This window comes from Xiphophorus maculatus, chromosome 15, assembly GCF_002775205.1.
Source record: "Xiphophorus maculatus strain JP 163 A chromosome 15, X_maculatus-5.0-male, whole genome shotgun sequence".
Taxonomy (NCBI): domain Eukaryota; kingdom Metazoa; phylum Chordata; class Actinopteri; order Cyprinodontiformes; family Poeciliidae; genus Xiphophorus; species Xiphophorus maculatus.
This window is the reverse complement of record NC_036457.1, coordinates 5,860,655-5,883,375: the sequence shown is the minus strand read 5'-3', so window position 1 is coordinate 5,883,375 and position 22,721 is coordinate 5,860,655.

Sequence of the window (22,721 nt, the reverse complement as noted above, 5' to 3'; positions counted from 1 at the left end):
TTAAATAATCACAATGCTGCAAAGTCACCAGTCTTTTACGAACCAACTTCAGCTAAATACTGGATTCTTTTCCTAGAAGCGAAGCTTGCACCAGAACCATCTCTCTTGACTGATCCACTTGTTCACTGTCAGGGGTGATAAAGAGGTAACCTGGTTAAATTGAACTCTTTTTGTTGTTCAGGAACCTCAGCGTCCAACAGTTCAGGTGACCTGGTTTCTTCGCAGCACCTGAACACATCCTGAATGTCTTGCATGCTTGAAGGATCCCAGGTGCTAGCTTGCATAAGAATCCCGTTGACACTTGCCAAACCCATTTATGCCCGGAATGGGTTTTTTAATTAACTTGTACAGTCACTCTTTATCTATTTGCCTTCCCTTTCTCTGAGAGGCCTTATTTCATTACAGCTTATGAAACATCGACTGGGCATTAAGAAAGCGAACAATACAATGGATCTATATATAATATTTTTGTACTGTCTTGTTTGGTTGGTATTGGCAGTCATTTTTTGTTTTTCTCGGTTGATGAGCCAACAGAAACTAAGACTGGTGTTTTGTTCAAATCTGTTAAAGTTAAAGCAATTGCTATCTTATAATCTTTACACTTTTGTCGCCTTTGAAATAAACAGTTATTTAAATAAAAACCTATTACTTACGGAATAGCAGAGTCCTGAGGCCAAATCTGATCCGAAGTGGGTGATTGATGCAGACAGACTTTTTTTTAAATAATTTTTTAGTGACATTTTTACAGACGACCTAAAACCAAAAAATGTTGGGTACAACACAACTTATTTCTCATTCACAAACAAGGTTTACATGTTCATTTTAATTGTGTGCACTGTTAAACATTTGAAGGTGGTTTAGGTTGAAAATGAAAGTCCACTTGAAAGTGCCTTGAAAATCCAATTAAAGTCGACAAGAAAATTGTTTTGGTTTTAACTCAGAAATTAAAGTTCATGAAGTTGATTTAACAACAAGAGACAAGTTGTCTAAACATTGTTTTTTAAGTTCGTTAAACTTGAGTTGTGAATTTTAACTTAATGCTGCAATTAAACCACATAATTATTTCACAATCAAAAGAAAAAAAAACTGTTCTCACCTGGTTAAAGAGCCACATTTCTCTATTATTTTACTCACATTATCAAGTTAAAATAACTATTTATTTTCCTTTAGAATAATTTCAATTCTTGTTTCAAATTACAAGAACAAAATTTCTGATCTGGTAATGAATTTTATTACCAGATTATTTATTTTGCAAACTGAGAATGGCATTGAAATAATGTAATAAATAAATAATAAATAAATAATGTAACGCACTTCCATCTCAGGATATAAAAACACACCGCCAAGCATTCTGGGAAATAGTTCCCACTCCTGTATTTTTCTTTCTTCAGCTTCAAATAAGTAGTTATTTTAAATTGATAATGTGAGTAAAATAAAAAATCAGAAAAAGCTAATAAAATTAATTATTATGAAGTCTTTGTAAACAAATTTGTCCTCCAGAAAAAGGGATCGTTAAGACCAAAACGACAGACTGAAAACTTTTATCATCCAGTTTTTGATTGAAAGAGAAAAACAATAAATCATGCAAATGGGAACGATTGAACTCGTTTTAATTTATCATGCAATTAATTGTAATTATTTATTGTGACAGCCCTTCTCATGTGTCATGTGTTGGTAAATTTTTGCCATTTTGGTGAACATGTTTGCATTCTTCCAGTATTAAATAAGAGTAAACACATCATTTTGTGCTCTTATTAGTTATTAAGGTAATCTTTTCGGTTTGCAAAGATATTTTTGCATTTTTGAGGAAACTAAAACAGATGCTGAGCAACAACAGGCTCTCTGAAATAACCATAAATGTTAACTTCTTATCAGTCCACTGGGAATTTATTTCCTGCCTTCGTCAGTCCTTATTTGCTTCTTTATATTCAAATATGATTGGTATTGTAAAATAAGAGCAGTGGCTCCTTTGGGAGCTGTGGGAGTTTCTTTTTTCTACCAAAAGTGAGCAGTGCTGAAATTAAATATTATCTCACTTCCTCTGTATTTATGACATTTAGCCTTTTACTTTCATCTGTAGTAATCCAAACAACCTAACATATAAAAAAGCAGATTGCAAGAAAAGTTTAGTCTGTTTTTTATTTCTTTTTCTTTTTTGCAAGTCTTCCAGAAGGATAAAGGTTTGGTTGTGTTTGCTGAAAATCCCACATTGAAGAGAAATTGAAGGATGTAAATTTAAGCTAATTGAAAAATGCGTGTTGTGAGGATATTATTGGAACAGGCGCTCAACTGTGAAATACCTGAATAAAAGTGTTTGCTTTCCAGAAGAAATAATCTAATTACATAGAATGAGATAAGCTGAGGTAGATTTTTAGCATTCTTTGAGATATAACCAATCTCAATTGTCTATCATATTTATTTTGGCGCCGGCTCAGCTGGCTGCCTGCAGACGCAGCTCCTGTTGTGTGTGTGTTAATCTGTGTATAAAAAATTCTTGCTGTAACTGCGAAATAATTTCCCTACTGGGATGAATAAAGTAATTCTTCTTCTTCTTCTTCTTTTATAGTATACTAATGTTGTTTTCTTCTGTCACTTTCCTGTCTGTTGGAAGACTGACTTTTCAGAAGTGATTAAAATTTAAAATGCTTTTTTTTTATGTCTTAAAAACAGTTACATTGACACCTACACTGCAAAAACGCAAAATCTTACCGCGTATTTTTGGTCTAGTTTTCAGTTGAAATATCATCGTACTCTTGAAATAAGACAAAAAATGACTTATGAGAACCTTTTCTGCAATATACAGGATTACTTCACATTTTTCCCATGTTACAAGTGGAGTAATCTCAGTGGAACGAGAACGTTTTCATAGATATTAAGGAATTATTGACTTAAAATATATAAGCTCCTATTTATTGCTGAAATGTTACTTGTAAGTTAGTTTAGTTGTAAGATATTTGCACAACAAACTAGACACAAAGACTTAATAATACTGAATTATCCGTTAAATGTCTTCAGTTTATTTGACATTCAGCTACATGGAAAACACGTCTTGAAGGGAATTCTTATTTTCTAAACATTTCTCAATTTCTGAGTGCTAAATCATCTTTTTAGAATACACTTTAATCTTCTTTAGTTCAACAAATTCACGATATGTACAGTCAATCCTCCACTACAAATGCACTTGCTTCAAATCTGCATACACTCTGCAATTCCTGCCAGCATGAATCAAGGTTAAGAATAACTCCAGATAAAAATGACGGCTTCATTCATAAAGATGGAATTACATTTGAGAGTATCAGCATTCATTTTTCCTCACCGTCTCTGACAAAGAATGAAAATCTTCAGCATTTCTGCCAAACTTTACACCTCAGGTCCGAAACCCGACGAAGTCCGAAAACACGAGCAGGAAATTAACGACATTCCTGAAATAAAATGGTCTTTAAGAAATTAGTCTAAAGAGTTTAAATCTCAGGGTTTTTGAATGAGCTGGTTTAGGATTTCTTATGTTTTGCTTCTTTGAAAATTGATTGTAAGCCTCTACTGTATGGATAATCCATCAGTTCCTCTATTCCTGACTTATGTGAAAAGAAGAAAAACACGCACATGGCTGAGGTCAGGAGGTCAAGGCATGAACAAACCGATGGAATCAGATCTTCTTTGATGGGAAGGAAAAACTCCCAACAGTCCAACCAGCTAAATGAAGATGGATCTCACTCCATACAGACATTCACAGTAATCTAACAGTTGTTTTATTGTTCGATTTAGGATTATTAACAAAGCTGAAATGAGAAGTAATTCAATAAAACCAAATATGAGAGGATGTCACAACGTCCTGCTTCAATCCAGACACTGAGCAGCTGCAAGCCTCTTCTCCACTTGTTCTGGTAATGATTATCCTCCAAGCATGTTGCATTCACCTGTAATTATCTGCTGCACATCAGGCCTATAAACGGCAGACATGCTCTGTCTGCTGTTTGCTACCAGACGGCTGTCTAACAAGTCATTAAAATGTTTTGTACTGGAGAAATCTGGCAGACTTCTCATTCCAGATCCAAAAAATGAGCCCATTACGCTGTCAGCCGCCTGACTGATTCGCTGAGCGGGTTTCCTTGCACCCTTGTTCCCAAACACAAGGAATACAAGAAAACATGCACGACGGATTTGGACATTATTGAACTCAACTAGCAGCAAAAACATGTCCAAAAAACGTATTTATGAATTCGGTTTGACTGTAGAGTATCCGACAAACTGTCCCATTCTAGACGCATTGCACATCTGGATCATATTTCTTGTTTTAAAGACAAAAATCTGGTTGAAAATAACGTCACGCCGTCACATGGGAGGTTATGATTTTAACCTCCCGCGGAGTAATGGATTTATAGCAAAAATGAAACCTTATTTCACTTTTTTTCTTTCCTTTGGATAAGTGTCGGCTTTGGAAAATTAAATAAGTGATTGTTTTCATAGAGAAAGTGATTTCTGAACAAACTTCACATTTCACATATTAATCACAAAGCTTTTAGGGAAACCAGAGTTTCTCTTTTCTGAATGATGTCACAGCTCTTTTTCTCGTTTTTCTTTAAATTAAATAAAAATCATAAATGCCTTAAAAAGCAAGAACAGCCTCGAGACAAAAAGTGTCACATCCTCATCTTTAGCGAACGCCAACAAAAGCCAAGAGACGTTTTATGAGCTTGGGAGATGTCACTCTGATTCGCTAAGTAAAATGAATATCCCCTGCGCAGCGGGTTAGCACGCCCCACGTTTGGAGGCCTTAGACCCGCGGACGTCGCGGGTTCGACTCCCGGTCCCGACGACCTCTGCCGCATGTCCTCCTTCAAAAAAAAAATGGCGCCGGCTCAGCTGGCTGCCTGCAGACACAGATCCTGTCGTGTGCTGTAACTGCGAAATAATTTCCCTGCTGGGATGAATAAAGTAAAAATTAAAAAATGACAGCAAAAATTCAATAAAACAGTGTTTAATACTAATTGTAAAAGGAGTAGGAGCAGTAAAATGTTGAAGATTTAAGACTTGTCTTCTTTTTGTATGGTTTGAGTAAAAATTTCAGTAACACTTTATTGGAAGGGGTGTGTATCAGACTGACATAAACATGATATAACACCTGTCATGGCCATGAATGACTCTTCATAAATGTTTACAACTGTTGTCATGAAGTGTCATCCGGATAATAATGACACTTTTAATGCAAAGGTGAACTAAAAGCTGCATTAAAAGTTAGTTAAAAGAGTCAACTTTCCATTATTCTGTAAATAATGACATTTTAATGCAAAGTTCAATTAAAACTTGCATTAAAAGTAACTTTGCATCAAAAGTGTCATTATTTACCAAATAACACTTTATGACAACAGTTGTAAACGTTTATAAACACTCCTTCATGTTCATAACAGGCGTTATGTCATGTTTATGACAGTATTATGCATACCCTTTCCAATAGAGTGTAACCAAAATTTCTGAAGCAGCCAGAATGTAGTGAAGCTTTGTTTAAAACTGTGCACACAGGACAAGTTATGCAAGTGCATAATAAACGACTGCAAGTTCATCAACAGATTGTTAAAGTGATGGCGTGAAGGCACCAAACGGAAAGTAAACGCTGCTGAGTAACGACTGGAGCGCTGGTGGCTGTTTGGGTTTAGATGGAATCACATCGGGAGTGTTGAAAAGAACACATTCCTCCACTGCTCCTTGTCTGCCGCCCAATCGGACGGCTTCTGTGATTCGAACTGCGCCTGGTGTTATTAGCTTTATCTGCACCAGGCCTGCCACTGAGCTATGCGGCTCCTTGGTGCTTTCGTTTGCAGACAGGATCTGGGCTGAGTACGTCTGCAGCAGGAGCGTCACACCAACAGCAGGGCATCCTGGAATAATCTGAGAAAAGCTGCACTGCAAAAACACAAAACATCTGGTACACTGTAAAACACTTCAGCCGCATTTAGTTGTGTTTACTGTCTTCTACTCTTTAAGTCAAATAAATTTAGCAAGTTTTAGATTTTGAGCCTAAATGTGCGAGTTTGTGAAAGATAAATTTATACTTTTCATTAATTTTGACAAATCCCTATGAGTTGAATAAACTAGAGTTTTTAGATTAGCACTTAAAAAAACTGAAAGAAGAAAAAGACAGGAGTGGGGACTATTTCCCAGAATGCTTAGCGGCGTGTTTTTATACCCTGAGATTGAAGTGCATTACACTGACCTGACTTGAGTTTTATTTTAAATAAATGTTTATTTTAATGCAAAGCTTGAGGAGAATGTCCTGTACACGCTAAATATTTTTGAGCAGAATTTAATCAAATTCATTATCAGATCAGAAATTTTGTTCATACAATTTGAAGCCTGTATGACCGGTGTCAGAGTCTGGTCCGCATTGCCGGCAGTAAGTCGGGCTCGTTTCCGGTGAGAGTTGGACTCCGCCAGGGCTGCCCGTTGTCACCGATTCTGTTTATTACTTTCATGGACAGAATTTCTAGGCGCAGCCAAGGTGTTGAGGGGATCCGTTTTGGTGGCCTTGGGATCTCATCTCTGCTTTTTGCAGACGATGTGGTCCTTTTGGCTTCATCAGGTCGTGATCTGCAGCTCTCGCTGGAGCGGTTCGCAGCCGAGTGTGAAGCGGCCGGGATGGGGATCAGTGCCTCCAAATCCGAGGCCATGGTCTTGAGCCGGAAAAGGGTAGAGTCAGGGGTTTGTCCTGCTCCAAGTGGAGGAGTTCAAGTATCTCGGGATCTTGTTCACGAATGAGGGAAGAAGGGAGCGGGAGGTCGACAGGCGGATTGGCGCAGCGTCTGCCATCAAGCGGGCGCTGTACCGGTCCGTCGTGGTGAAGAGAGAGCTGAGCCAAAAAGCGAAGCTCTCGATTTACCGGTCGATCTACGTTCCCACCCTCATCTATGGTCATGAGCTTTGGGTCGTGACCGAAAGAACGAGATCGCGGATACAAGCGGCCGAAATGGGTTTTCTCCGTAGGGTGGCTGGGCTCTCCCTTAGAGATAGGGTGAGAAGCTCAGTCATCTGGGAGGGACTCAGAGTAGAGCCGCTGCTCCTTCACATTGAGAGGAGCCAGTTGAGGTGGTTCGGGCATCTGGTCTGGATGCCTCCTGGACGCCTCCCTGGTGAGGTGCTCCGGACACGTCCCACCGGGAGGAGGCCCCGGGGAAGACCCAGGACACGCTGGAGGGACTATGTTTCCCAGCTGGCCTGGGAACGCCTCAGGATTCCCCCAGAAGAGCTGGAAGAAGTGGCCGGGGAGAGAGAAGTCTGGGCCTCCCTTCTGAAGCTGCTACCCCCGCGACCCGACCTCGGATAACCGGAAGAAAATGGATGGATGGACAATTTGAAACAAGAATTTAAATCATTCTAAAGTAAAATAAGTAGTTATTTTAACTTGATATGAGTAAAATAATAATAGAGAAATGTGGCTCTTTAACTAGGTGTTATTTTGTTATTTGGTTTAAAGGTAAAACTCACAATTCAATATTAATGAACTTAAAAACAATGTTTAGGCAACTTGTCTCTTGTTAATAAATCAACTTCATAAACGTTAATTTCTGAGTTAAAAACAAAACAATTTTCTTGTTGACTTTAATTGCATATTCAAGGCAGCAGGTGGACTTTCATTTTTAAGTTAAACCACCTTCAAATGTTTTACAGTGTAGCTTCTAGTGCAAGTAGTACACTTGAAAATAAGACAAAACGAACTTACATGTAGCTTTTCACTTAAAATCTGTTTTAAGTCAGATTTGTGAATATTGATGAAAAACGTATAGTTTCACTGGCAGATTATTTCATTTATGACATGGAAAAAATGTGTTATAAGTGAAATGGAACTAGTACTAGTATAACAGTATAACAGTGGAACTAGTACTAGTATAACAGTATAACAGTGGAACTAGTACTAGTATAACAGTATAACAGTGGAACTAGTACTAGTATAACAGTATAACAGTGGAACTAGTACTAGTATAACAGTATAACAGTGGAACTAGTACTAGTATAACAGTATAACAGTGGAACTAGTACTTTCTCATAAATATTAATCATTTTTAGACTTAAAACAAGCTTTTATATCTTGCTGAAAAGTTTCTTAATAGTTCGTTTTGTCTTTATTCTTTATGTACTAAGATATTTGCACCAGAAATACTTCTTAAGATTTTGTGGGGTTTTTTGCGGATGTTGACATTAGAGCGCATACAAAGCATTGACCCTTCGCACGTGACGTCACTCTCTTCGAAACTCCGCCCGCTCCGCCATGATGGACGTCAAAACAACCAATGTGCTCCGAAAAACGCACATCTGGTAGCCTGATACCACTTTTATCAGTTGACTTCGCAGTAAAAATGGTCACAGGTTTCTGCGCGGTTGCAAAAACAGACAAGGATGAAAAGGAAATTTTACATTTTACTGAGGAAAGATGCGGTGGCGCAGGACAGCAGCTGTTAATCGTAATGACTGTCAGCCCTCGGTGTAACCGCGGATTTGCAGCGAACACTTTTTTTCACAAGGTAAGATGATTGACGTTCACAAACTTTATAAGTAAGTATGATTAGAAAGATATGAAATATTGCGTTATGGCGAAGGTACGCGTCTAACCGTTAGTAACCATGGAAACAGTGCCCCACCGTCATGTAGCCTAGCATGTATGGGAAAAAAAAACTGGTTAGCATCTCGTCTTCTGTATGTTTTTGATGCTGCTCCGGTTTAAAGGGAAACGCAGTTTATGACATAGTGACATAAATCATGTGGTGTGAATTCAGGCAGAGTCGGTAATTTGATCAACACGTCAGGAGGGAGGAGGAACGGGTCGGTTTCTAAGCTAGCTGCTTCCAATTTTTATAAATACCTCCGTCTATGAGCCTCAACCAGGTGTGTCACGATAACAGACAAATTAGCTCCACTCTAACAAGTAGAAGACATGAATAAACTGGCAAGAATAACTTAGCTTTGGAAAACAATTTCAGGCGCTCAGTTCAATACCCAGGTTCCTCACTTCCGCCGTCCATCATGGCGCCTCGGATGATTAAGTGACGTAGTTACAAAAGGTCAATATTGAAGAATTTAAGAGGTTTTTTTTGTTGTCACTGTGTTTTACAGTAGCAGAGAAACCAACCCCTTCCATAAAATGTGTTGATAGTGTGTAGTGCAATGAAACAGGCGACTCATTAAAAGTTTCTGCAGCTATTTTGCTTGCTGTACTTAGACCATCATTCATTGTTAAGGAGGGAAAGAAATCACACAAACACAGCACTTTCACAATACACTTCAATCAGTGCTTTTTATCCTCCCGATCTAAAAAATCTCTTACTTTGTACCAGGGGGGGAAACACAACATTAGTCTGCTTCACAGATACTTATTTGTGGACAAGGTTTTAATCATGTTTTTGTTTTTCACACAGTGGTTTTCATTATGTGCTGCATTCAAACCTCAGCCTTTACTCTGCGCTCTCTTGCAGTCTTTACTCGCTTTGATCGGACGTTGTTGAAAGAAAGATGAAAAAAAAGTTACAACTGGTACAGCGGGGGTAATTATTCTGATGTGGTTTTTGTGCCAAATATTTGGTCTGTGTTGGTGCAACAGCCGGAGAGACGCAGCAGGCTGTAGCAGCCAAGCTTTTCCGGTCACGGTAAATGTGAACCAGAAGAAATCATTAGAGCGGTGTTGTGTCTGCTGGCCTTTGAGGGTGTTTGTCATAATTCATTCTGCTTTGAAGAGAGGAGAATAGCTGGATTTTATTTATTATTAGTTTTACCAGCACATTTTTACAGGAGCAATAGAGAAAACAATCAAATTACACTGCAAAATTACAAAATCTTATCCAAGTATTTTTGGATTAGTTCTTGTGCAAATAAATTAGTATACTTTAAACAAGACAAAACTAACTTAAAGTAATTTTTCAGCAAGATGTAGGAGTTTATATTAGTAATTATTTAATATTGATTAAATAATTGATTAAGTTTTAGTGCCACAGGAAGATTGCTTCACTTATATCAAAACATTATTTACATGTTTTAAGTCACACGTGTCAAACTCGAGGCCTGTGGGCCAAATCCGGCCCCCCGTAGCTTTTTATGTGGCCCTCTAGATTCTAGACTAAACACTAAGTGAGCTTAAATATTATGTTATCAATCAAATCAATGCAGTTTTTTTCTCTTTACTGCCAAATTACATCAATCAGTTCCTCCAGTTTCTTGAGAATTATTGTGAAAATCAACAAATCCCTGCACTCTTTTGGACTAATTCATAATTAGGAGCTTGTTGAAGATTTTTCTCAAAAATTGTCAAAAACTTTCTTACTTGAACTAAACAGCTGCCTCAGCTTTAATTGATGTCAGATTATAGGCCATGATCTATACAGCGAGAAATAAAAAGTCACATTTATTGTCACAAAGAAGCGCAAGTATTCCCAGATTAGTACCACAAACACTTTTATTTATTTATTTTTTTGCAAAAAATCACAAAAAGAATCACGAAATCCTGGAGGAACCGAAAAGATATTCCATAATATTTAATTTTAAGGAGTCATTGATATTTTAACAGTTTATGAACAGGTTTTATCAATAGATTCTGGCACAACCTGCCCTTTAAGAGCATTTATGATCTTGATTTGGCCCAAAACGAAAATGAGTTTGACACCGCTGATTTAAGTGAAATAATCTGCCGGTGGAACTAGAGAAGAAGATTTTGACGTCTTCATGGAAAAGAATTATCTTCAACCGTTTGAGTTTATTACAGTTCAGCTTTTATGTCTTCAGTGTTGAGCATCTGCTGTGTGAAAGAATCAAAAATATTTTCCCTCCATATGTTTCAGATTTATCTGTGAAGACAGAAGAATCTCTAGGACTAGAATGCCTTTAACGTTTTTATTATTATATTCAAGTCTTGATGATGGTCTTATTGTAAAGGTGGAAAAATAGGATTTTTGAGCATCTGCAATATCTTTCAATCATCTTTAAAACATCCATATGTTTTTGTTGTTTCAGAAATATCAGTCTCTGGTAATGTCCAGAGTTGGGTTGCAACTAGTTACCTTTACTCGATTACACTTACCTGAGTAACTTTAAAAAAAAATAAAAAAAACATGTACTTGTTACTTCGCAGCACTTTTTACTTTTACTTGAGAGATTTTATTATGAAGTATTTATGCTCTTATTTGAGTAAAATTTCTGGATTTTCTACCTACTGAATGAAAAACAAACGTTTTAACCAAAAATCCACCAGACTCAAGACACACACCTGCAGTTTTTGTTAAAGTTTTATAAGTTTTTTAATGACAGAAACTGATCTGGAAAAATTATTTTGCCTGATTTTTCATTTTCTTGCTACTAATATTGTTACTAATATGAATTATTGTAATTTTCATCTGTAAAATACCAAAATTTACACTTAACTTTATATTTTATACTTAAATATTAAATTATTGATAATCTGATAACTGAGTACTTGAGTACTTTTACCTTTCACCAAATACTTTTTATTCTTACTAATTTCTTGTATGGAAACCTTTTACTTTAACTTGAGTAAAAATATGTTGAAGTAGTACTACACTTACTTGAGTAGAATTTCTGGGTACTCCAACCTCCTCCGGTAATGTGTCAGATGTGTAGTGATGAGGATTATTTTCTAAAAAACCTGCAGCACTGAAGGACTCTTTGTAAGTCACATCTGGTAACGTGATCTATGTTTGGGTTTGCATTGTTGGCATTCCTCCGCGGCTTTCGCTTACTGTATGTCAGTGTTTCACACCACCACCCTTCACACAAGTCGCTTTGTGCACCGACCCAGCCTGGTAGGAGGCAGCGAGGGAAACTTCTGTGTGTGAATCTGATGCAATTTATAATCAAAACTAAGGTGTATGGAGAGTTTGTTTAAGCTACTGGATGGTTTCAGTAAATGTGAGAGATCTTTTCTGTAAGAATTGAGTTTCTTTGGCCGAATCGCAGCTGTCCAAATATTTGCATGGGTGTGTTTTTTGGAGCACTTTAAGTTAAAAGGAGCATCAGATTTCTTTTTTTTTCTCAAAACAACCAAAGGGTTTCCTAAAATATCTCTGTAAATAAGAAGTGACAAAATCTTTCTAGACCTGCAAAATGTGCTAAATTCTTGGGGGTGGCGGGGTTTGTTTAATTTCCCATGACCCGCTGTCAAAGGCCAATTGGGTTTCAGTTAGTCTGTGATCTTGACCCAGAAAGCTGAGAGCAGTGAAGTCATTATTAAACCACTGGAAAAGCCAAAAACAGCCTCTCTCGCTCAGTCAAGACAGAAAGATGTGAAATAATATCTGAGGTCTCAGTTTCTCCTAAGAAACATGTTTATCCATGTGTTTATTTAGTTTGCAGCTGCTTTATTAGCAGAAATGAAGATAATTTAAAACGGTGTAAGAGGAATTACTTCATTTTGATTGTTACACAACCCAGGGGTTTGGCAGTGAGATGCATGCTAACTTATTAGCTGGTTCATGAGATATCAAATCTGGACTACAAAAAACATAGGAAGTTCAAGCTTATAGTCTAATATATATATAAATTATTCTTGTTTGGACATAAATATGATACAAAACATATTACAAATGAGAATCCTTAAGCAAAATGGCAAAGTAGCCCCAAAACACGTACACTGTAAAACATTTGAAGGTGGTTTAACTTGAAAATAAAAGTCCACCTGCTGCCTTGAAAATGTCATCTAACACTGGAAGTGCTGGAGTTAGAAAACTGAAAACTGTTTTGGTTTTAACTCAGAAATTACAGTTCATGAGGTTGATTTAACAACAAGAGACAATATTAAGGAATTCTTTACATAATTGTAGCTCTTATATCTGGCTGAAAAGTTACTTGTAAGTTAATTTTGTCTTAATTCAAGCACACTAAGATATTTGCTCTGGAAACTAGTCCAAAAATTCTTGGTTAGATTTTGTGCTTTTGTAAATTAACTCCCGAATTCTGTGTTTGTAGCAACAAAGTGGTGACATAAACTACTCTACACACACATACACACCTCTCCTTTCAGTTTTAATTTCAAGGACTTAAAGTAAGAACATTGGAATGGTGAAACTGAAAATCCAGTTAACATAAATCCTCCAATACCTTGTGATTGTGCATTTCCAAACTGTCTCCAGGCAAGCACAGGTTGAAAGGATGTGCAGGTTGTCATTGGCTTTGACTGCTCAAGATTTATTGGAACTGAAACATGTGGAGCAGTTTCTGACTGCCGGATGATGGCTGTAGCATGATGGGGTAATAAAATTTCTGGTGGACCAAACCCTCTGCAGTCCCTTGTTAGCTCATTAGTGGCTGTTTCTTAGTGACTCTTTCAATGTTTGATAAAAATGACTGCCTTGGGGATTTTGTCACAATTTTAAGCCAAACAGTGACATAAGACTTGGTAAAAACCCACTTTTTGCTTTTAGGTGACTGCAACGAAGACTTACCATCTGTGATTCAGTAACTGAAGCCATTTGTGACTTTGGGAGAAGCTTCACTCAAAATTCAATCTTCTGAACTCTGCTTTTCTGGGCAGCATTTCATCTTTTTCTGTCATCCTCATTAGAACTCTGTTGGGACATGCTGCTTCTTATTTCCAATGGAGGCTTACGTTAAAGGGATCCATGAGTAGTTGTAACAATAGACTTTATGTGGGAAATATTTACACATTTTAGATGTAAAAGCAATACAGTAATAATCCTGTAGGTTGTTTAGGTTTTAGAAATTTTAATAAAATATTGTCACACAAATATTGCCAAGTTGTTCACGCTCCAATGCATTACGGGTAAATGACGTCAAATGGTCCAACTGCGCTAGCTACGTCCAGCCAAAACAACGATGGGTAAAGTCATTAAGCCTTTTTAATTTGAACCAGAGCGTGTTGAAATCAATGGGAATGTAGAAATCACAAGAGGTGATGAAGATGAGGACCAAACGGAGGAAGAGGACAGAGTTGGCTGTAGGAGCTGGTGTTTTGCTGCTGTTGCTATCTTCCGTTTTGTAAATGAAACAATGAATGACACTTACCTCTGGTCGGACTGTGTGATCCAGTAAGTACTTCTATAGCTTTGTGTCTGGTTCGGCAACAGCTGTTTAGGTTCCAGCCGTGGTCAAGTCGGATCGGTGGTTTCATATTCAGTACCTGCAGCAGTACAGCTCCGATAGCATTACAAAGAGCCTCCAGCTCCGCCTGGCTCAGCACGGCATTTATTTTTAGGTCATTAAGGTAATGATCACCTGCTAGAGCCTTTGTCAGTTTTGCTCATACAAATGACTCAAAGTCTTCTGGAGAGAAATGTTGAGAGCACAAATGTAGGTCCTTTGGAAGTTGTGCTCGGCTCCAGCTCCTCCCACTGTGCTCTGCTTACAGCCAACAGTGACACAGTGTGGCATTGTCTAAAATTACACCAGTCAAACGCAATATGAGGTAAAATTAGCTTTCCTGTGTTTACAGATTACAGTATAGAATGGACCAAAACATGTCATCGGCCGACAGGGTGAAAGAAATGGCAACCTCCATGGATGAAAAATATAACAAAAGATGTACATTTTTAAAGTCATTATAAGTTTTGGGGTATCACAAACATCTATTTTTTAGTTAATAGGAAAATTACAATACATCTAGGCCAACATGGTCAACTAATTCAGGGGTCTTCACTGAATCACAGAGGTGGTCCAACAGTTCATGTGTGCAATGTAAACTTTTTGGACGGAGAACCGTGAAGTCAACCAGACAAGCCTATTTACAGATGAAGATTCCTGGCACCAAATATTGACAAAGTGTTGCGTCAAACTCTTAAGGTCACGCCCTACAAAACCCCACTGCCTTGTTTAAAATCCCAAAATAGACCATAATTCCTGTGTCACTCCTCAGACAGAAAGTGTGTAATAAGCGTAAAGAGTCCATTTATTAAAGATTATGATTACATATTTTTAATCAACACATATTCTTGTACTATGACACGTTCGGCCTCTAATTTAATGTTATATAGGTGTTAAAATTTTCTGGGAGTTTTTGGAAACTTTTAATGTCTGTAGCCGCCACCATCACAAACTGAAACTCAGTCAACACGGCAACATAGAAAGAAAGAGCTTCCCTCAGCGTGAAAAAACTGCACAAATAACTCCAAAATCCCCACCTCTTCCTCGTTTTAATAACAGCAGCTGTGGGTGTGATACATCCAGCGCACAAAACATGATACCAGGTCCACAAGAATAAGACAAAAGTTCTTATGATACTGATTAAAGTTTTCATAAAACTATCTAAAAAAGTGCAAAACTAGTCCAAGGAGTTTCAAACAATGAAGTATTCACTCCATGCCACAACAACTCATTACATCACTAATTGCAGCATATTCAGATCACAGCCATTTTAATACCCTCTAATCTTGTTTGGCTGTATGGAAGAGGATTAGTGCCACCGAAAAACAAAATAAATCTGACTTCTTTCTCAGGATTTTGACTTTAATTTTGAAATTACAGTCAGAATGCTGAGATAAGTACTTTTCTTTTTCAGTTTCAGGCTTTAATTCTCTTTCATACAACTCTCTTCTTCAACAACACAATGTTAATTGCTCAGGCTATTATTGGTTGCTTTCACATAATGTCCCATTGCTATACTGGGACCAGTGGATTAGCATAAGTGGAGCAACCAGTAGCCAACAAGAGCAGAAAGCACAGAGTAAAAGAGCACCATGAAACATGGCAGGACATCACCACAACATGTATGACTTTTCTTGAATGAAATAGCATGTGCAACTACAACGGCATATTAGGGCTATTGTATTTATATATATAAGAAGAGTACATTTCTGACCAAAATTTTCAGAAATGTTTCCCAAAGAAATTTCCTGAAAATTTCTGAGTTTCATAATTAAAGAAAATTTCTAAGATATAAAAATTTTAGATTTTTCTAGCAAATTTTCAACTTTTCAAGTTAAAAGAAATTTTCTATTAAATTTTGGAGATAAATTTCAAAAGTTCTTTTTTTTCCTAAAAAAATGTTAATTTCAAACTCAGAAATATCCATATGTTTTCTAGAAAATTTCTGAGATTAATCTCAAAATTTTAGATTTTTCTCTAGCAAATGTTTAACTTTTGACACTCAGAAACTTCCATATTTTTCTAGAAAATTTCTTAGATGAATCTCAAAAGTAAAAATTTTTTCTATCATTTTTTTAACTTTTCAAATTCAGAAACTAATATATTTTTTCTAGATTCTTTTTTATTAATCAAAATTTTTCTTGGCAATTTTTTAACTTTACAAACTCAAACTTCTGCGTTTTTCTAGAAAATTTCTGAGATGAATCTCAAAATTAAATTTATTTCTAGCAAATTTTTAACTTTTCAAACTCAAACTTCCATATTTTTTCAAGAATGAGTATTTTGGCAGAAAGGTATGTCTTTTTTTCTATCTATAATGACCCGAAAACGCTGTGGTATAAAACATCATCATCAAAGCTTAAGCTAAGATATTATTGCCTTACCATTTTACTTCCAATAAATAATTAAAACTCCTCCAGGCACAACCACTGCGGTAAGTTGATTTGCAGCTTTGTTTTTCATTTAATAATAATCTTGCCCGTCAGCACATTGTTATTTCTCAATGCTATGAACTAATCAAAACATTGTAATAAAGCTTCAACAAGTCACAGCAAAAAAAAAAGAAATCATTAGTCAAAGGAAAGAAGAAAGACCTGCACAGTCTAGGAGAAATTCTCATCTGCATTCAGTCATCTGTGAGGTTCAGGCTTGTCAGATCATGTCCAGTCTCTGATTTGCTTTCTCTTTGCTTTTCTCTCTCCAGCAAACTTGTTCTTGGAATGGTTTTCAGCAAAAATCATTAGCAGATTTTCTCTGTCTTTGCTTGTCTACGGTTTCCGCTTAAGTTGGGCTTTTGTTAAGCTTGTCACACTATGATGTTGCTTGTTGGAGAGAATAGTGGAGAATTTGTGCCTGCGGGGTCAGCATACTTCTCAGATTTAATATCTCCCTCTGAACCTGGAAGATAAAAGGATTTAATCATGGTTGAAGCAGCTGGAAAATAATCTTCATAACACCGCCTTGTTAATGCAAACCGTGAGTGTTGGCAAGATTTCAAGATTGTTTGGGCATAACCCAAAACAATTGGTAAAAATGACTTGTTATTGCACACGTTTTTTATTTTTTGTTATTGTTTTTGGAATATCTATTCTCTGATTTGCGACTAAACTTCCAGTTGGTACCTAGAATTAGGAGATTCCAATTCCAAATTGAATCGTTAAGTTCAGATACCATTTTGGCTTGATCAAAGTTTTTATACAAAGTTGAGTAATAAATGGGTTTCAAACAGTTTGAGTAATAAATGGGTTTCAAACGTTTTAAGATGAATATCAGATCCTGAGAACAACATTTTTAATTCAAATGGAACATAATCTTAGACTATCTTAACCTTTCTGGCTTTCACAGTTGTATTATGCAGCACTCACCAGTTTGTTATTCAAAACAATCTCAGTTTTTCATGACAATCTAAGTGTTTCTTACAGCAGACGACTGTATCGGGTGCTGCAGCTTTTTTCAATTTGTGTTTCATCTGGAGAATGAAGCAACAAGTCATATCAAAACAAAGAATAAACACTTTAGGGCTTTAATAAATTGTGCCTGACTAAGTTTAGCTGCATTACTCCTACACACAAATAAACATGCACAAAGCAATTAAGAACTTGAGACTTTTACAATCATTGTTGAGTTTTGAAACTGGACGTAACTCGTTATTCTGATGCTCTAAAATGTATTTGGAAAAATGCTGTCTTTTTATTTTTATTGTTGCTCATTTTCTGTGTATTTTAGGTACAGACAGTGCTAAAAACGTGCAAAAAAAAGTCGCATCAAGCCGACTAAGGCAACAGAAACACTAGGCAGTGATTTTTCTCCATGATGCTAACAAACTTAATCTTGAGAATTGTGTTTCAACCAATAAAGCACTTGGTTTGATTTTGTTAATGTATTTATGTATTTCAATGATTAATAAACAATTTTAGTTTTCCTCCTAAACTATAAACATTATGCATTCATGCTCACCAAAGATTTATAGACTCCGTCCAAACAACAGTTATTTAAAGTGCGAGAGCCATTCAGGCCTACATTATACGTTATTGCTACTCCTTAGATACCATAAATGATTGAAACATCTCATCATAAATGCCCGTAACTGAGTAGTTGTAAAGAGCTACAGATGGAAAATGTTGGTGGATAACTTTATTTAATTCCTCCTCTTGTGAAAATGTGGTCAGACACTTGAAAAACAAGCTGTCATAATAGAAAACACCAGAAGTCTACATAACAAGTTACTCCTCATATTATTCTTGCTTTAAATTACAAGTGCACATCTTGCTAATTGCTCCAATGAGGGCCTCGTTAACGATTTACCCGCACAAGATTACCATCCGTCACTCCTTGTTTTCTCTTTTGTACATATCCTGACTCTGAGCTGTGTGAGACCTCCTCTTTCTCTGAGAACGTTTGGGTTTCAGTGCGAGTGATACTCTTGGGAATAGCTGCAGCTCTCCGGCACATGAAAAGCGTCATGTCACTGCGGCGATGCTCAGACTGTCTGGCTCTGCCTTTGTCCTTCTGACTCACTGTCATCGCCGGCGTCGAGCCTCCTCTCATCCACCGGCCCTCTCCAAGCTCCTGTCTGGAGCGGCGCAATAAAATCTTTCTTGGGTCGGACCGCATCACGGTTGTCAGAACTGAGAACTCCAAGTGCTGACTTCCAGTTGAGTTCTGAAGTGTTTCCCGCTGCGCGAGCCAATGCATAAGCAAAATATCTGACGTAGATTTGGCAGATGTTGACAAAAAAGTTCTCTCAAGCTGTGAAAAAGTGCAAGATGTTTTAAAACTTTCACTTCTCATAGATGTCATCATTAGGAAGGGATCTAAAGTTGTAATAAAACCAACATTAATGTAAAGTTTTCTGTTATCTAAGGGCTTTATTTTTCTCTAAAATTGTCCTTGTGAATCATTAAGCAGTGAAAGCACATGATTCTGCTGAGGGGGGATTGTATATTTTCTGGCAAAAAAAAACAAACTCACATTTTTGTAAATATCTCTTGAAAAATTTCCAAAAAGAAAAAAAATGTCAATACCAAAACTTCTTATGTATTGAGACACTCATATCTGTTGAATTTAATCCATTTCATGGATGTTATATAATCACCCACAGCAGCACTGCACTGACTGTTCCCTACTGCCAGCTGAAATTATGAACACTGGCTGACTTTAAAAAACCAAACCGTGACCATACAGTATTAAACTTACTTAATGCAGTTATAGTGTTCATCACGGCTCGACACCACTATTCTTTTATTGCATTTCACAATAGATTTTGGATGAAAAGGTTTAGATGTGGCATAGGAGGGTTGTTTGTTAATAAGATGTCAATAATACTCATTACGACCATTTTTACATTGCATTTTTCAGGTGTAGTATGGTTTAAAATCTATTCAGCACAAACTGTGATATTTCTGTTCAGCTACGGCAGCGGTGTCAAACTCATTTTCATTTTGGGCCAAATCCAGATCATAAACGCTCTTAAAGAGCCGGTTGTGTCAGAATAAAACCTGTTCACAAACTGTTAAAATATAAATGAATCATTAAAATTTAATTATATTATTGAAAATCTTTTCAGTCCCTCAGGATTTCATGATTCTTTTTGTGTTTTTTCTTTTATGTTTGTGGCACTAATTTGGAAATATTTCTGCTTATTTATGACTGTAAATGCAACGGTAATGCTTTATTTGACAGGGTGTGCATGAGACTGGCATGACAGTGTCATAAACATGACATAACACCTGTCATGAACATGAAGGAGTCTTTATGGATGTCTCACTGTTGTCATGAAGTGTCATTCGGTAAATAATAACAGTTTAATGCAAAGTTGCTTTAAAGTTGAATTAAAAGTCCATTAGAAGTGCCAACTTTGTATTATTTTGTTAATAATGACACTTTAATCCAAAATTGGCACTTTTAATGGACTTTCAATTCAACTTTTGGAGCAACTTTGCATTAAAAGTGTCATTATTTGCCAAATGGCAGCAGTCATAGACATTCATAAAGACTCCTTCGCGTTTATGACAGGTTTTATGTTAATGCACACCGTGTCAAATAAAGTGTTATCGATGCAATTTTTTATTACTCGCTGTACAGATCATGGACTATAATCGGACATCAATTAAAGCTGAGGCAGCTGTTTAGTACAAGTAAGAAAGTTTTTGACAATTTTTGAGAAAAATCTGCAATAAACTCCCAATTGTTAGTTCAAATTGTTAACTTTGCATGAATTTCCACGATAATTCTCAAAAAACTGGAGGGACTTATTGATATAATTTGGCAATAAACAGATAAACATTGATTTGATTGATAACATAATATTTAAGCCGACTTTGTATTTAGTCTAGAATCTGGAGGGCCACATAAAAAAAATACGGCGGGCTGGATTTGGCCCACGAACCTTGAGTTTGGCACATGTAAACTACAGAAACACTCCCCCACAGTGCAGTTCCTCAAGTGATTTAATTATACTTTTTAAAAACGTTTCATGTTTTGTAACTTTTGTTAATGAATTTTTCTGGCTTTATATGTGCACCATATGGAAATAAAAGTAGTTTTAGGATATTCAGATTATTTTTATTCCAGTTATTATATGGTGTGTTTTTTAAAAAGCCAAATATAGAGCTAAAATAACCTTTGTGATGGGTTATAAGTTTCAACCCAATCTTGAGTCATTTTTACTTTAAAAATTGTCAATTCAACACAACATTTGGGTGGTTGCCATAATAACCCAATATGGGTCAAACCATCAACCCAACCCAGTTGAGTTAAAATAATCCATGTTGGGTCGGTCCAAATTTGACCCAGATTGGTTTGTTTTTAGCCCAGCATTATTTAGTGTTCATCCATACTAACTAACATAGTTGGCTGTAACTTACAGAACATTAATTAAACTTTTTTTTTAATACCAACTGGGTTGAGATGTTTCACATTCCTTTGCTTGTAAGTTTAAGAAATCGGAAGGATGTGGTTTAATCCCCTAGTTCTGCTGTTTTGCACAGAGAGAGGAGCTGTTACTGTTGGAAATAGTCTAACAGAGATCATTCTGTCCTTGGTACAACGGCTACATGTCAAGATAATAAAGCTGTGCACCTAAGTGGACATTTTTTTGGCGTTTTGGGATAAAGGAGAACAAGAGTCGCTGGCTGAAGTTGGCTAAGGCTTTTGAGTTCAACCTGCACCTGCCATTTTAACGAGATTAACATCTTATTTCCGTTAGTGGAGGTATTTTACATAACTGAAGCCGTGTCAGAAAAAAAAAACGGTTCCCAAGGACGTAAGACTGAGACTGTGGGTGAAAATGGATAGAAATTCTCTAAACCTTGCTGAAATGTTGTTACATAAAGATCTTTTTATTGCATCTCATCTCATGGATTTCACATGTGCACCATTGTGATCCAAGAACAATCAATCTTTTTTATTATTATTGATGATTTTATGGGAAAGCTAAATATAATCTGATTGTTCTTCAAATGGCATGCTTAAAACAATTTAGATTTGTTCTTCAATCCACCCTGACTGATTGATTTAGATTTATATCTCAGTGAAAATACTCATGTTCTTTGACTGACTTGACGTCTTCTGTGGATTAGCTGTTGAAAGGTTAGCATCTGTCCTAATCAGCTGTATTTCTCGCTATTTGCTCTCTATGATGAAGCAGTAATAAACGTGACTCCCTGCTGAGCATAGAAACCAACAAAAAAAAGAACTCCGATAAGCAGGTTTTTGTTCACTTTCTTTGTCTGAGCAGACGCTGTGGATCAATGGGGAACCATTTAACCATAAGGAGGAAAAAGAGAGAAGTGTACATGTTACATAACTTTTTCCAAACTGAAACAGATTCCTGGCAAATTTGCTAATTCATTTTTTTCTATTTTCTAATCCACTTCCCAATCCATTAAAAGTTGGACAGCTTTGATGTGATTTCCCCTAATATAGTTCTGGCCCATTTGCTTCTAATTTGATGGTTTGTAGCACACTCCATTTCCTCACTCTGAACCATTCACAGAGCTTTAATCGGGCACTTTTCTAAAGACTTTGAACCAAAGTTTTGGAGCACGGGGCGTGATTGTGTTGAAAACAAATTCCTTGTATAACTCTGAAATGTCTAATAATAGGGTTGGAAACCTATCTAGATTAAGCAGAGAAATGTGTTTGATCATGGGCTCGGGTTTAATAAAAATAGATTTGTTTGTTACCAAGCCATTGTTGTGAATACGCCACAAATTTCAGCAGATCATCAAAAAAATTATTGAAAGCAAGTTCAGATTCAAGCTTCTCCAATTTGGATGAAAATCACTAATGTGTAATTTTCTCAATTTAGTTTCAGTTGCACATATTGAGGCAGTCCAAAGCAAAACGCCTCCACATCTGGGTGCAGTGATTGCTAACTCGGCTGTCTTCTCAAACTTTTTCTCTGAGATGAAAATCAGCACGCTCTGTAGTTTTATCACCATTAATTTGGACAAAACCGGTAAAAAAATAGCTGAAATTAGAATATACATAGCATTTATTTGATACAACGTCTCCTCAAAATTTGTCATTTTTCCTTCTTTCAAAATTCAGCAACTCGGTTGAATTTTGACGAATGTCTTTAGCCCCCCGTCTAATTTAACTTCCTGTTTCTTGACGCCTCTTGGTAAAAC